Below are 15,949 nucleotides of genomic sequence, written 5' to 3'. Positions count from 1 at the left end.
ACCCTATTTGGGGTGAAAGGTGGCATAGAAATGTTTTAAATGAATAAATGACTATTGTGAGATCCTGCTAGCCATTTTGGGATCAATCAACATTGCCCCATACATTAGTATCTGTATGGGGGAAGAGGGAGAGTGATAAAAAGGTAAAATAAAGAGGAGAGGGGAGGTAAACCTCTACAGGAAGTGAGCAGAAAAGGTAAAGAGGTCAAGATGGGTGAGGGAGGAAGGAGGGCAAAGGATGGGAAGAGACACAGAAAAAACTAGGTTGGAAGGAGGTAGGGAGTGAGCCAACGTAGTGTAGTGGTTAAGAGCGGCAGACTCTAATCTGGAGAACCTCGATTCCCCATGCCCCCACCCCACATGAAGCCTGCTGGGTGACCTTGGGCCAGTTACAATTCTCTCAGAACTTTTTCAGCCCACACAGAGGCAGGCAATGGAAAACCACCTCTGAACATCTCTTGACAGCACACACACACATGAGGGAGTGAGACTCATGTAAATTGAATATTTAAAAATGCTTTAAAGAATGTCAGTTCACAGTCTAGTATGCAAGATTAATTACTAAAGGCCAAAATCCTGCTTGGTTTTGTAAAGTCTTGCTTTGATACTATCTCTTCAGGCACAAGCAACCTAATATCCATAATGCCCCAGTGAAGTAAATGGATTTAACAGCTTGAATGAAACTCAGTTTATAATGTAATCTATAAATAATTATGAGCTGCTTCTGCTTCTTACTCAGGGCAAATACTATCCATATAATCCATGACTTCAAAATGGGACACGTTTATTATTTTTTTAAATAAAGATAAGCTGGTTGGTAGGTAGATATTTTCCTCTGCTGGGTCAGATATATTTACGAGAATAACTCCATGTAACACAATCTCCCTCATTTACTGTAAAATGTTGAATAATATTCATAGCACTCCAAGTCACACTGCAGACATGGAACAAAGGAGAAATTTCCAATTTGTATAATTTAAAAGAAGTATAAAGTCCCACTGGATGACTAGTGCATGCACGTAATAAAAGATGTCTCTCTCATCCAGGCAGAAAAGCCCCCATTGAAATCCTCAAATATTAATTTTGTTAATTTGCCACTGGTGTTGGATTTGGCTTCTCTGTTTTGAAGACCATAAATACTATACTGTGTGTTTCTTCTATAAGGTGTCTTGATATATTTGTATCTGATAGAATTTTTTAAACTTTTGCCGTCCAGTCACAGCTGACTTACGGCGACCCTGTAGGCAAAAGGCGTTCAGAGGTGGTTTCCAATTGCCTGACTTTGTGTCATGCCCCTGGTATTCCTTGGAGGTCTCCCATCCAAATACTTGCCAGGGTCAAGGCTGAGAGTATGCGACTGGCTCAAGGTCACCCAGCAAGTTTCCATGGCAGAATAGGGATTCGAACCTGGGTTTTCCAGATCCTAGTCCTTTAACCACTATACCACGCTGGCTCTCTGTTAATAGAATTCAATAGAGTTGACAAAATCAAGCATTTTTTTTAAATTAGATTAATGTTGGTTCCTTCACCCACATGCAAACAACTTGAGTTGTTTGGGTCATATGACCATGGATTGTAAGCAAACAGCAATTATAAGAACACTTTCTAAGGAGGAAACCTCACTTTCTAAAAAGGTAAAGGTAGTCCCCTGTGCAAGCACCGGGTCATTACTGACCCATGGGATGACATCCCAACATTTACTAGGAAGACTATGTTTACGAGGTGGTTTACCATTGCCTTCCCGAGTCGTCTACACTTTGCCCCAGCAAGCTGGGTACTCATTTTAGAGTACTCATTTTAGGGTACTCATTTTATCTGGGTACTCATTTTAGGCTAAGGCTAAGTCCACCTTGAGCTGGCTATCTGAAACCGACTTCCGTTTGGCTTGAACTCAGGTCGTGAGCAGAGCTTTTGACAGCAGTACTGCAGTTTACTACTCTGCGCCATGGGGCCACTTTATAAAATTGGAGTTAATTCCAAGTAGGCCTGCTTAGTTTGCTCTCTTAGTTAGAAAACACTTCCACTACAATTAGGTGGGCTGCCTTTCAAGCAAATGTTTTCATCGTCAAGGTTCCATAAAAGTCAGTGGAGGGCTGACATTCTACCGCTTTCTCTAGATTTGGCCATTGTTGATAATTGTATACTTGAACGGATATCTTGAAAAATAAACAAAACAGGCTTGAAATGTTACAGAAGCACATGCAGTGATCTTCTGCAGCCGCAACTTTCAAAATGATCTTAAATATGAACCAAAAATGTGCACATAAAATCTCAGAAAAACCTGGAAGTACTAAATGCATAAAGAAAACAATTGTTTTAAGTTTTGCAATGCTGTTACAGCATTTTAAAGGCTAGTTAAGGGTGGGCTGGCAAGAAAAGAGACCTATAACATTTTAAAAATAAGCCATATGTGGTCATATGGTGTAGGGTTCTTTAAAAGGTTTTGAAGTTTCAGTAAACAAAAGTTTCCAGTAGCATTTGTGAAGAAAGTCTAGCTTATTAACAAGCTACAGTGGAAAGAGAAATAAACAAAAGCCTGGATTGCCATAATTTGCAGTAGGGAAAGTGACAAAATCAAAAAATTAAGAATGGTATTCTTTGAGGGAGGGTAATAGCTTATGGATTAATGCTGAAATCATTAATCAGGCAAACTTTTATCCCGCTCTTTCCCAACAAAGCTGGGCTCTAACTAGATAAATAACACAGAACATACAAAGCTGATATAAAACTATGAGACCTGAATTAACGACTTATTAACAACGGAATTAACCCTGCTTAGCTTCTGAGATCTGACGAGATCAGGCTAGCCTGGGCTATCCAGGTCAGGATCACTAATTATTAGCGGTGGATCTCGACTAGGGTTGCCAGGTCCCTCTTCACCACCGGCAGGAGGTTTTTGGGGCGGAGCCTGAAGAGGGTGGGGTTTGGGGAGGGACCAATGCCATACAGTCCAATTGCCAAAGTGGCCATTTTCTCCAGGTGAACCGATCTCTATTGGCTGGAGATCAGTTGTAATAGCAGGAGATCTCCAGCTATTTTACCCGGAAGCTATGTGGACGCTCTGGCAATCTCCGTTAAAAGAGTTTCGGCAGAGATCGCTAGAGCGTCTGCATCACTTCCGGGTAAGCCTGGAAGTGATGTAGGCGCATTGCGCGGGGTGCGAGCGCATCGTGAACCTCAGGCATGGCACTGCAAAGCTCTTGCCGGTGGAGCTACAGGGCCTGGCAAGCCTACTGGGAAGCCCTTGAGGAGGCTCTGCCACTCCTGGACGTTGTGGATCTACCTCCCCTTCAGGATTGTGCTCCACTTCACCCAATTCTAGGCTACAATGGTTTTCAAGACTACTTTTTCAAACATTATGAAACATTACAGATAGCAATGGTTGGGTGAACTAAGGAAATAATTGTCTTGCATAACCTTTTCACACATTACGTTTTTTAAGTGTACATTTTAATTTTGAAATATAATTCTAAAAATGTCTAGATGCAACAGTCAATTTTTAAAAAAAGAACATCATAACAGATTTTTATTGTATATAAATACAAGAATGTGTTGTTATACAGTTATACTCACCAAAGAGCTGGGATTAGTTGTAGCTTCCTGTTCGATACATATTGAGTAGCAAACCTAGGTTGGTTGTGATGCAGTTTATAGAATGGTCCTCAGCCTCACTTCTCCCATACAAATAGGAATGCAACTTCTTATCACACACGTTTTGAATTTGTGCACTTCAGAGTGTTATGCAAATCAACAAAAACACAGCATGGGGAAACCATCAGTATCTTAATTCCTGCACACATTTTCTTGGAAGTTAAAACCCACCAATTTCAGTGAGCCTTGCATTATTTATTTTACTCATTAGCACATTTATGTTCCGCCTTTCTCCGTGGTTCAAGGCAGCTTAGAATGCATAATGAAAACATCAAACCCCAATAAACCCCTAAATTCTTCTCCCAACCTAACAAAGCCTCATAAAATGTAATAAAATGCAATAAAGCTTTCTACTGGCTCAAGCCATTAGTTTACCTAGCTCACTGTAGTCTATTCTGGCTGGCAAAGGTGGCTCTCTGGGGTTTCTTAGGGTGGTAAAAGTCAGCCCCCTGGGGCAAATTAGGACCCAGACTTTTAGGGGAGGTGTCTGCCCAGGGCCTGTTGCCTGAAGATGCCAGGGCTTGAGCCTAGAGCATTTGGCACCTGCGTTATGTATTCTTCCACAGCAGCTAGGGTTGCCAACTCCTACTTAGGAAATTCCTGAAGATTAGAGCTTGTGTCTGGGGAAGATGGAGTTTGGGCAGGGAAGGATGCTCCACAGAGATGTGATGACATAGAGTGCAGCAGCCTCCAAAGCAGCCATTTTCTTCATGGGGACTGATCTCTGTAGTCTGGAGATCAGTTGTAATTCCAAGAGATCTCTACGCCCCACCTGGAAGCTGGCAACCCTGCATAGCAACTCCCCCCAAATAATCTTTCATGAGTGTATTTAATTCCTAATAACTTGGTTTAAGGAGCCCATACTCTTACTATTTCCAAACAAGCAGTGTTTTTTCCCCATTGTCCTCTTAGAATCATAGAGTTGGGATCACCAGGGTCATCTAGTCCAACCCCTTGCACAATGCAGGAAACTCACAATTACCTCCCACACACACACCCAGTGCCCAGAAGATGGCCAAGATGCCCCCCTCCCATGAACTGCCCAAGTTAATAGAATCAGCATTGCTGACAGATGGCCAACTAGCCTCTGCTTAAAAACCTCCAGGAAAGAAGAGCTTACCACCTCCCAAGGAAGCTTGTTCCACTGAGGAACGGCTCTGTTAGAAAATTCTTCCTAATGTCTATGGAAACTCTTCTGATTTAATTTTAACCCATTGGTTCTGGTCCGACCTTCTGGAGCAACAGAAAACTACTCAGCACCATCCTCTATATGACAGCCCTTCAAGTACTTGAAGATGGTTATCATATCACCTCTCAGTCTTCTCCTTTTCAGGCTAAACATACCCAGCTCCTTCAACCTTTCCTCATAGGACTTGGTCTCCAGACCCCTCACCATCTTTGTTGCCCTCCTCTGGAGCTTATCTACATCTTTCTTAAATTGTGGTGCCCAAAACTGAACACAATACTCTAGGTGAGGTCTAACCAGAGCAGAGTAAAGTGATACCATCACGTCACGTGATCTGGACACTACTTCTGTTAATGCTGCCCAAGATCGCATTTGCCTTTTAGCATCACACTGCTGACTCATGTTCAGTGTTTGGTCTACTAAGACCCCAAGATCCTTTTCACACACACTACTGCTCAGACAAGTCTCCCCCATCCTATAATGATGCATTTGATTTTTCCTACCTAAATGCAGAACTTTACATTTACGGTATCTCTGTTGAAATGCATTTTATTGGTTTTAGCTCAATTCTCCAGCCTATCAAGATCATCCTGTATCCTGGCTCTGTCTTCTACTGTATTTGCTACCCCTCCCAATGTAGTATCATCTGCAAATTTAACAAGCATCCCCTCTATTCCTTCATCCAAATCATTTATAAAGATATTAAACAACACAGGGCCCAGGACAGATCCCTGAGGCACTCCACTAGTCACTCTTCTCCAAGTGGATGAGGAACCATTAATAAGCACTCTTTGGGTGCGATCTGTCAACCAATTACAGATCCACCTAACAGTAACTGGATCTAAACCACATTTTTCCAATTTGTCAACAAGAATATTATGGGGAACCTTATCAAAAGCCTTACTGAAATCTAGATAAACTATGTCTACAGCACTCCCCTGATCCAGCAAGGTAGTAACTTTCTCAAAAAAGGAAATAAGATTAGTCAGACATGACTTGTTCTTGAGAAACCCGTGCTGACTCTTAGTGATCAGATCTATCCTTTCTAAATGCTCAAGAACTGACTGTTGGATGATTTGTTCAAAAACCTTTCCCGATATAGAAGTCAAGCTGATGGATCGGTAGTTACCTGGATCCTCCTTTTTCCCCTTCTTGAAGATGGGGACAACATTTGCCAGCCTCCAGTCTTCTGGCACCTCTCCTGTTCTCCAAGAATTCCCAAAAATAATGGTAAGAGGCTCAGAAATCTTGCTTCATTTATGTTCAGTGATTGCAAGAAAATAGGTTAAACGGATGGAGTCACATACTGGGTGTTGTTGGGTGCCAATTCTTTAGTTCATACAAGGGCATTGTTACACCACATTCCTGAGGCAGATCTGTGAGAGCCCTGTGGAAATGGCAAGAAAGGGCAGGTTTAGGCAGGTTGGAAGTTATCGTCTTGAGAACCTAGTACTCTGGAGATCCTCCAGCAGACACACATGAACACATGAAGCTGCCTTATCCTGAATCAGACCCTTGGTCCATCAAAGTAGGTATTGTCTACTTGGATTGGCAGCAGCTCTCCAGGGTCTCAGGCAGGAGTGTTTCACATCACCTACCTGCCTAATCCCTTTAACTGGAGATGCCGGAGATTGAACCTGGGACCTTTTGCATGCCAAGCTGATGCTCTACCCCTGAGCAACAAATAGGATTCCTCCCTGTAAAGATCCCTTTCCTTCTAACTTCACCTTCCTTCTCAGTGCTCAGGAAGGCCTGCTCATGGTGAAAGTTGACCTACCACAGCATGTATTACCTCTGATTGTATATCTGTGAGCTGGTTCAATGCAGTCCGGTGATGTGAAGCCTGAGCCGATGATTTCAGTATGGCTTGCTCTCAAGAAAGCATGTTGCATAGGATTGTGGCCAAAGTGCATTTGCTGTGAATTGGAAAACCACTAGTGCAAATTAGCTGCAGACACCATTCTCTCACCTTTCAGCATCTGCAATAGAGGGGACACTGTGGGGAGAAAGCATGGCTGTAGTGGCAAAGCATATGCTTTGCATGCTGAAGTTCTCCAGTTAAATCCCTGGCATCACCAGTTAAAGGATTAGGCAGTGTGTGAAAGTCTCTCTGTGTGAGACAAGTGCTGCCAGTCAGAGCAGACAATACTGATTTTGCTATGTCAGAGGTCTGACTCAGTATAAGGCAGCTTCACATGTAACACTGACCTTGCTTGCAGGGCTGTTGTAAGGATTATGGGCATAATGACTATATGCAAAGGTCAACACTAACGTGCTATGTAAGAGCTAAGATTTTGTCAATTGAGAACTGTAACATGAGTCTGTGTTCAATTGCTGTCTGAAGACCCACGCCACAGTGTCTTCTGCTAAAGCAAAGTAGGTTTGACTCTGTGTGCTACCTAGATGGGAAACACATACTAACTGCTATAAGCTCCTCAGAGGAAGAGTGTAGTAGAATAAATAAATACCACTCATGCACAATGTGGTTTAAAAATCTCTTCTCCCACTGGTAGTTTAACCTGTTTTCTGTGTTCCTCTGACTACCCTGATTTATTTATTTTGCAACACATGAAGCTGCCTTATACCGAACCAAACCTTCAGTCCATCAAGGTCAGTGTTGTCTACTCAGACTGACAACTGGCTCTCCATGGTCTCTGGTGGAGGTCACACCAACAACAAAGGGGGGAAAGACTTAACCCTAAAAACAACAGAATTAAGTACCCAAAGGTCAAGAAAAAATCAAATCCAAGCCCAAAAGTTATACAATATAAAGGTTATATCAATACAAAATATGTATATATTTATTACAGGCTCAAATCAATAACATGTATAAGGCCCTGCAATACCCTACCAAGCCAACATGCTCATGCAAACCTATAACACAAATAGACATAAAATCACAAAATTAGACTAATTTTGTGATTTTATGTCTATTTGTGTTTTAGGTTTACATGAGCATGTTGGTTTGGTAGGCTATTGCAGGGCCTGATATATCTTTTTAGCCTGTAATAAATATATACATATTTTGTATTGACATAACCTTTATATGGTATAACTTTTGGGCTTGGATTTGATTTTTTCTTGACCTTTGGGTACTTAATTATCAGGTGGAGGTTTTCACATCGCCTACAACTAAATCCTTTAACTGGAAATGTTGGGGATTGAACTTGGGACTTTCTGAGTGCCAAACCGATGCTCTGCCACTGAGCCATGGCCCCTGTCCAGATTGTAACCCACCTCTAAGACAACAGTTTCCCCCCAAAAAGCCTGAAACTGTCACTGTTCAAGCCAGATCCTCCTCCATATGCACAACCAAGCCATCTCTACCTTGCTTAACAGCACAACATGACTTAGAGCATATGCCAACAAGGATGAAAAAAAGTTCTTTCTTTTTTGCAAAAATCCCTTTTGTTGAATGCACTATTTTGAGATTTGGACAGTAATGTTCTGCCCATGCAAAATGTTGAATTATTCTGAATCATCTGGTCAGAGAGCTGTATTCTTTGCCATCTATCCTTGGGCTTCTCAGCTCATTTGGAGCATGGAAGTTCAAAGATAAGAGGTGAAAATAGAAATGGATCAGAATAAAAATTAATCTTTTCTGGAACTATTTCTTTAGTTGGCTAGTTGGTTTAGTTTATTTGATTTTTACCCTGCTCTTTCCCAACCAAAGTCAGGCAGCTGACAACCAATAAAATACAGTTAAATAAAATACACTATACAGACATTTAAAATTCTTATCAATGTTAAAATTCAAGACACTTTAGAGTTACTTTCAAGTTACCATACTTTATCGTACAGTACTAGAAAGCAATAGAATATTTTGTTCTTATGATTTATTATTTTTTAAGAAATTCTACAGCATTACCCCTGAACTTTATAGCACTTTTCAATGTTTCTCCAGTCCCCCTCCCACAACAACTCTGTATAAGGTAGGTTAGGTGGAGAAAAAGGTCAGTGAACTTCACAGCAGAATGAAGCACAATGTAGCACATCCCAGGTTGGTTGGTTTTTTTTAAAGATCCCCTATGTTTTATGTAGCTTCTGGTTTGTTATCTCCGGCTTCTTCGTATTCAGTTGGGATTGCCTTCATTACAATTCAGGATTTGTTCCTAATTACTGTCCACGGTGTTCCCATTTCCAGGAGGTCTTCCCGATAAGATCATTCCTGAGCCAGCCTAAGGAATAGGGTTGCCAACCTCCAAGTACTAGCTGGAGATCTCCTACTATTACAACTGATTTTCAGCCGATATAGATCAGTTCACCTGGAGAAAATGGCTGCTTTGGCAATTGGACTCTATGGCATTGAAGTCCCTCTCCTCCCCAAACCACGCCCTCCTCAGGCTCCGCCCCCAAAACCTCCCACCAGTGGCAAAGAGGGACCTGGCAACCCTACTAAGGAAAGAACTTGGTCACAGGGGAACAGCATCCTGATCTGCTTGGACACTCCAGGAGTGCAGTTAGGGTTGCCAGGTCCCTCTTCGCAACCGGCGGGAGATTTTGGGGGCGAAGCCTGAAGAGGGTGGGGTTTGGGGAGGGGAGGGACTTCAATGCCATAGAGTTCAATTGCCAAAGCAGCCATTTTTCTCCAGGTGATCTGATCTCTATCTGCTGGAGATCAGCTGAATTAGCAGGAGATCTCCTGCTACTACCTGGCAGTTGGCAACCTTAAGTGCAGTAAATGTGGATGAAGAGGGAAAAGCAAAACAACAACAACACACCAACCCTCTCATCCTCCTTTCCCTACAATCCAGGCCCGAATCCAGGCAGGTGGTTTTCTGCATGGTCAATTTACAGTCAAGCCTCTGCCCAACAATTCAGCTGCAACCATTAACCTGTGTACTGGGTAACACATGTACTGGGTGTCACCTTGTGGACGCGAAATTGAGCTCCTGGAGAGTTCTGCTCCTGCATCGCCCGGGACACCTGGGGGGAAGCGAGGAAGCAGACCCCAAAATGTTGGATCGAAAGCTTTTGCGAGAAGGGGGGGTATCAGTTCTTCTCCTCGGTGGATCATCCAGAAGGAAGCTGTTGGCTCAGCAAGGATCCCTCTTTTCTGTTTGACCATCAGCCTCACCAGAGACTGCTGGGGCTGCAGAAAAAAATGTTGGCTCCTTTCCACTGAAAGAAAAGCTGCTGGAGAAACAAGGCTTAAAGACATGGCAATGGGCTCCTTTTCCAACAACCCGATTAAGTCCTTCCACTCACTTTCTTCTCCCCCACCATCACCTTACCCTGGAGGTCCTCCCCCAACCCCCCTCTGGTTTTTGAATTACTGTTTGCAGGCTCAGTAGATTTCTTTTCCTTTTTTTAAAGTAAATTACTAGGCCTGGTTTAAAACCATGGTGCTTGTACCCTTAAGAGTAGGGTTTTGCCAGGAGTATATTTTTTCCTACCATTAGTGCTTTAAAGAGTTGAGAAGCCATGGGTAGTGGAATTTTCCCTTCTACACCCATTTTCTGCAGATCTGGACCAGGAAACCAGATTTTGAACCTCTTGAAGTGTCTCTGTGTTGTTCCAGCTTATTTTTAAGGCCTTAAAATGATTATCTCTTTATACATTGCTGAAAAATAAAAGCAGAAATGTATGACTTCACGCCTACATGTCTTTTACAGTAACTATGGATCAGACTATTATTGTGTAATCTGACACAAGATTTTGGCACACACACAGTGAGCTCTGATGAAATTCAAAGGCCTCTTTAAAAAGCTGGAGGTGCTTTTGCCTTTAATGTAGCTTGGTTGGGTATGAATGTCTTGCAGTATGTAGAGGTAGGATTGTGGCATAGAGTTTTAGAGCGCATGTCCAGGTTCCTCAGGTAGGTTGCCAACTTTCCCCCTTCGGGCAAGACGCCCTTGAACAGCTCTGTGGCAACCAGTAAGTCCATACACGATGCTTTCCAAGATCCCAGGTGTAATTATGAGAAAAGCTTCACCTGTTGAATTTCTGCTTTGTGAGGCAGCTGACACAGCCCAGTCTTAGTATGTTAACATGGCTCAGTGATACAATCCTCAGCATGCTAAGTCTCAGCACATTTGGGGTGGGGGGAAAGCAAGTGGTTACAGGAGTCCTTCTGGATCTGAGGCAGATACCACTGATTCCAATCACAGTTCTCTGCCCCAGATCCACAGAGACAAACTCAGAATTCACCACTAGACATTTCCAGACTTCGACATAACTGATTTGTATTTTTCCCTGAAATGTCTGCCATTGTGGTGTAGTGGTTAAAGCGGTAGCGTAAGATCTGGGTGGAGATTTGTGCCTGGCTGCCCCAGATCACGTAAGCTGCTTTGAGCAATTGCACCATATAAATGAAGTAAATAAACCTTTTCTCGAACACACTGAGCTGCCTTATCCTGAATCAGACCATTGGTCTATCATGGTCAGTAACATCTACTCATATTGACAGCAGCTCTCCAGGGTCTCAGGCTGAGCTCTTTTCACATCACTTATTGCTAGATCCTTTAAATGGAGATGCTGGAGATTGAACCTGGGGCCTTCTGAATGCCAAGCAGATGCTCAGTGAGCCATAGTCTTCTTTCTTTCTTTCTTTCTTTCTGTCTGTCTGTCTGTCTGTCTGTCTGTCTGTCACTGGTATAACAGGTTATCCTTGCACACAAGATTGTCCATGCATACAAATGCCCACACCAGGTTTTTCCAATGCAACCTATTTCTGTAGGATACATGAATCGAATTTTAGCTCCACTCCACTGGGCCCTGCCTTATATTTTAGAAAGGAAACTGGCATTCTGACTCTGTGTTCCCCATTCTCACCTACCAGCTACTGGAGCAAGGGTTGAAATTACTGGTCTCAGTCCTTAAAGGAGGCACCTGTTTCTCTCTGGCTTGCTCCCCCCTCCCTTGCGGCAGATATTGCAATATAATCGGCTGCAATCCTCCAGTTCCAAAACCAATACCTTTCTATGAGGATGAACTGAAAGATAGCAAGCCTTTGAGTTGCACAAAAGTAATTATTGGGCTGATCCTTTTATCAGTTCAGCTGCATTCAGAGTTATTATTCTGTGGAGTTATGGTTAGTCCTCACAACAAAGGCATTAATTGTACATGACTGCCATTTTGGTAATTTTTAATGGACCAACCCAGCTACTGACAATCTCCTTCTCTCTATGGAAGGTTTTTTTTTAAAAAAAATTAAAATTTAATCTATGGAAGTTCTTCTTGCAGAAGCTGGAGTGATTTTAAAGGTGCAGGAACTGGAGAGAGGGGGATGGCAGAAAAGGCACCCCATGAATCAGGCATGGATCTCAGAGTGGCACCACCCCAAAATCTACTGCTAACATGTTTGCTGTGGTACCTCCTGGCCAGACTATGCCCACACAACTACCTAGCAGATGGAAGCCCAAAAGTGGGCCATTTGCAAAAAGCCATGCATACAAAGGATCCAGCAAACCAAAACAAAAATTTGAGCTGCACCTGTAGAACTTATATACAAATCGCAGCCACTATGGCCAAAAATCCTTAAGCAACTCATATACAAAATCTTATACAATTTATACAAAAAAAATATTAAATCAGGCTCCAAATTAATTTCAACAATATATATTCAGGCATTTTTTCTGACTTATATATTCAAACATACATTCAAACATACATTATGCACAAAGTTGTCCTGGCATCTCATAATGCTAAAGTAGTTTACACAATAATCATAACATGTCAGTTTGCAAGCTGAGGACTCTTAATATGGCATTACAGACCCTTATTGGAGTAGTTGGATTCTTCCATTGGATGGTGAAACTGACACCTTTGTGAGTAATGTATGTTTGAATATATAAGTCAGAAAAAATGTCTGAATATATGTTGTTGAAATCAATTTGGGGCCTGATTTAGTATTTTTTGTATTAATTGTATAAGATTTTGTACATGAGTTGCATAAGGATTTTTGGCCATAGCGGCTGCGATTTCTATATAAGTTCTACAAAGGATCCAGGGCAGAGTTGGATGAGTAGCATAGAATATTTTAGTGAATACATGCATTGGGGATATTTTAGTGAATGCATAAGCTGCTGATGGTAATGTTTTAAAAGAGGGAGTGGGGGGGGGGGGCTGCAGACTTTGATGTGTGTGGAGCACCTTCAGGAGAAAGTCCTGGGTCTCCCCCTTTTTTTTACAGCGGAAAGCAGGTGCTTTTTGATCCCCTTTGTAATGTCCAAAGGAGAACGCATGCACCTGGCAGAGGAGCGTTGCCAGCTGGGCGCCTGTTAAACCAACCTTGAATTTCCCTTTTAAGAAAGTGAAGAGCGACCAGATGCCAGTGATGCATTCCAAAGGACAGCCCAGCCCCTCCAACGCCGCTCAGCAGCATTCAAACACAGAGCCAATGAGAATGAGCCTACTGGGTGCAGGAGCCTTGGAAGGAGCAGGTAACAAAAAAGGATGAACGTGCCCCTGAACTGCAATCTACACGAGGCGCTCCTGATGGGATTCCACCGACTCCTCCAGAGTCAATGCGATTTTGCAAAGTGCGATTTTGCAGAGTGCAATTTTGAGCTCCCCAGGGAAGAGATAGCTTGGTTTTGAAGCTTGCTATATAAATCACCCTTTTAAAACAAGACAACGTTGCGGAAGACAAAGGTGCCCTGCAGGTTCACATAAAACTATTTTAAAGACCGGGCCTGTGCCTTACACCTCACATGAATGTTAAGAGACACTTGCAGTAACGTCCACCCTTCCATTTAAATCCAGATGAATTTTTAAAAGGCTGTTGCCGGGCTCAGGCTGGCATTGCTAATCAATCTATTTTCTCAGGGCTCCTTTTGTAGGTGTCTCTGTGGCGCAATCGGTTAGCGCGTTCGGCTGTTAACCGAAAGGTTGGTGGTTCGAGCCCACCCAGGGACGAAGGCGACGTTTTATTTTATTTACTCCTCCCGTTCTCCGTTGCAGCCTTCTCCCATTATATCCGGGCTGGGGCTGGGAGAGGGGGATGGGCGCAGCCGCCTTCTGGAGGGACCGTGCAGGAGACCCGGGCGCGGGGGCTGCAGCAGGCCGGGAGGGCTTCCCAGCAACCCCCTCGCACCCCCCCCCCACCCAAAGCGACAGCATGCAGAAGGGACCCCCGATTGCACCCCAGAGCGGAGCCGAGGAGGAGCTCTCGGCGCGGCGAGCCGCCAGGGCTCTGTGTTTTTGCCAAGGCAGAGCTTGGAGGAGGGGGGCCCCGCGAAGGGGACCTTCGCTTCCCGGTCCTGCTTGCTCCAGAAGGCGTCGTCGCCCCCGCCCCGCCTCTTTCTGCTCTCGCTCCCCCCTTTTGCACCCCCCCCCCACATTTCCATGTTGCAATGCAGCGCGCTCTCTGCACTGCAATACCGCCAGCAGCAGAAGGGACCCAGTCTCCATTTGTGCACGGGAGGTTCTGCCTGGGATCTGCCGCTCTCTAGATGCACAATTTCCCCACATGCACATTCTCAAAACTCAACAATAAGCCCCCATATGCAGAGTTGTTTGAGCCTGCGGATGGGGAAAATCTGCATCTAGAGAGCGGCAAATCCCAGGCGAAACCTCCCGTGCATCAATGGCCTTTCCCTGCCTTGCAAGTGGGGGCCCCGCCAGGTTGACGGCCAGCGGTGTGGGAGAACTGGGGTGGGGTGGGGGGTGGGGGGTATTATTGTCCGGTGTTTCACTTGACCCTTTTGACGCAGGGGAGCTTTTGCCCCTCTCTGGATGCAGATTTCCCCCATCCGAAGGCTCCAAACTCTGCAGGGGGGGGGTTATTGTTGGCTTTGGGGGCATTCGGGGGAGAAAAACGTGCGCCTAGAGCGGGGCAAATCCCAGGCGAAACCTCCCGTGCATCAACGGCTTTGCAGCGTGTGTCTACACAGCAGGGCGAGGGGAGGGGAGGAGGGGAAGAACCCCCCCCCCCTTAAATGCACAGCGGCATGAATGATTCTCGGCACATCGATCTCCAACGGGGCAGCGTCGCTCTCCGGCCCCCGAAGGCTCCTCCGCCTCCCCCCCAGCGCGGCCCATTGATGCCCCCTGGGGGGGGGAGGTTTTCAAAGGACCCGGGCCAAAGGGAGGGGGTGCCAGGAGAGGCGCCAGGAAGAGGGGAGCTCTTCTGGAAGAGGCAAGCGGAGCCCGCTTCGGTTTCGGCTTCGTTTTCACGCGCGCGCACCAATTCCGGGTGTCTGCAAACTACATCCAGGTTGGCTTCCAGAGCTCGGCTTCACAAATGGCCATGGGTGCCTGGGAGGGGTCGCCTTGGGTCTGCCGCTCTCCAGAGGCACGTTTGTTCCGATCCAAATTTTCAGGATTCTGCATGGGGGCTTGTGGTTGAGTTTAAATCATTCGGATGGGGGGAAATGTGCTTCTGGAGAGCAGCAGATCCAAGGCAAAAACCTCCCGTGCACAGAATCATAATAAAGACGCAGTCCCTTTCCCAGGCCTGTCTTTTCTTGCTTGCTCCCTTTCGTTCTTTTCTCCTGTAGCCAGAAGTTGCTGTCTGCTCCTACAAAGAGGATGGACTCCCCCTCGCCTCTTCCCCCCACCCCCAGATCGGTTCACTGTGCCCAAGGTGACGAGGAAAGGATCGTCCACCACCCACCCACCCTTGGGTGGTCCTTAAACGGGAGGGGAAGGGTCCCCCTTCGCTTCAGGACCAAGGGGAGGAGCGGATGGAAACAAAACGGTTCCGCCGGCGTCAGCTCCAGCTCTTTTTGCTGCGCGCAGAATGATGCAACCCTTTGGACGGTCTGATCCGAATCCACAATTAAAAAAAACAAACCTCCTGCTTTCCATTTATGAACCTTCGCTTACTCTTTCTTCCTGCTTGAGTTTCCTCCACGAAAACACGACCGTTTTTAAAAGGTTGGCTTGTTACCGAACCTTCCTGTATATTTTGTGCTAGAACCTACCGGGGTTAACATGTTGCCTCGACAAACCTGTCCTGCGCTTTCTTCCTTTCTGGGTTTTTTTTCTTTTCACCAATTCATGTAGCTGGCTTGGAAAAGAAAGTCAACTGGCGGCTGCCCTCTGCCCACAAAATGAACTAGATACGCTCCCAAGATTTTGCCTAGGATGTGGGGCAAATCAGGATGTGGGGCAAACAGAGACATTTGGTTTTAAGAGTCATGAGTGGGGTGTTTTTTGTTTTTTTTG

General features: G+C 44.8%; 1 non-coding gene across 1 annotated transcript; it reads left to right on the top strand.

Moving 5' to 3' along the window:
- The first annotated feature begins 13,622 nt into the window (after positions 1-13,622).
- On the top strand, positions 13,623-13,696 carry TRNAN-GUU (transfer RNA asparagine (anticodon GUU)). The gene has a single exon. It is a non-coding gene; the product is annotated as a tRNA-Asn (tRNA).
- Positions 13,697-15,949: the final 2,253 nt, after the last annotated feature.

Source organism: Euleptes europaea, chromosome 11 (genome assembly GCF_029931775.1).
Source record: "Euleptes europaea isolate rEulEur1 chromosome 11, rEulEur1.hap1, whole genome shotgun sequence".
Classification (NCBI taxonomy): Eukaryota; Metazoa; Chordata; class Lepidosauria; order Squamata; family Sphaerodactylidae; genus Euleptes; species Euleptes europaea.
Note: the sequence above shows the minus strand (reverse complement) of the source record. Positions and strands in the feature narration are given on the sequence as shown.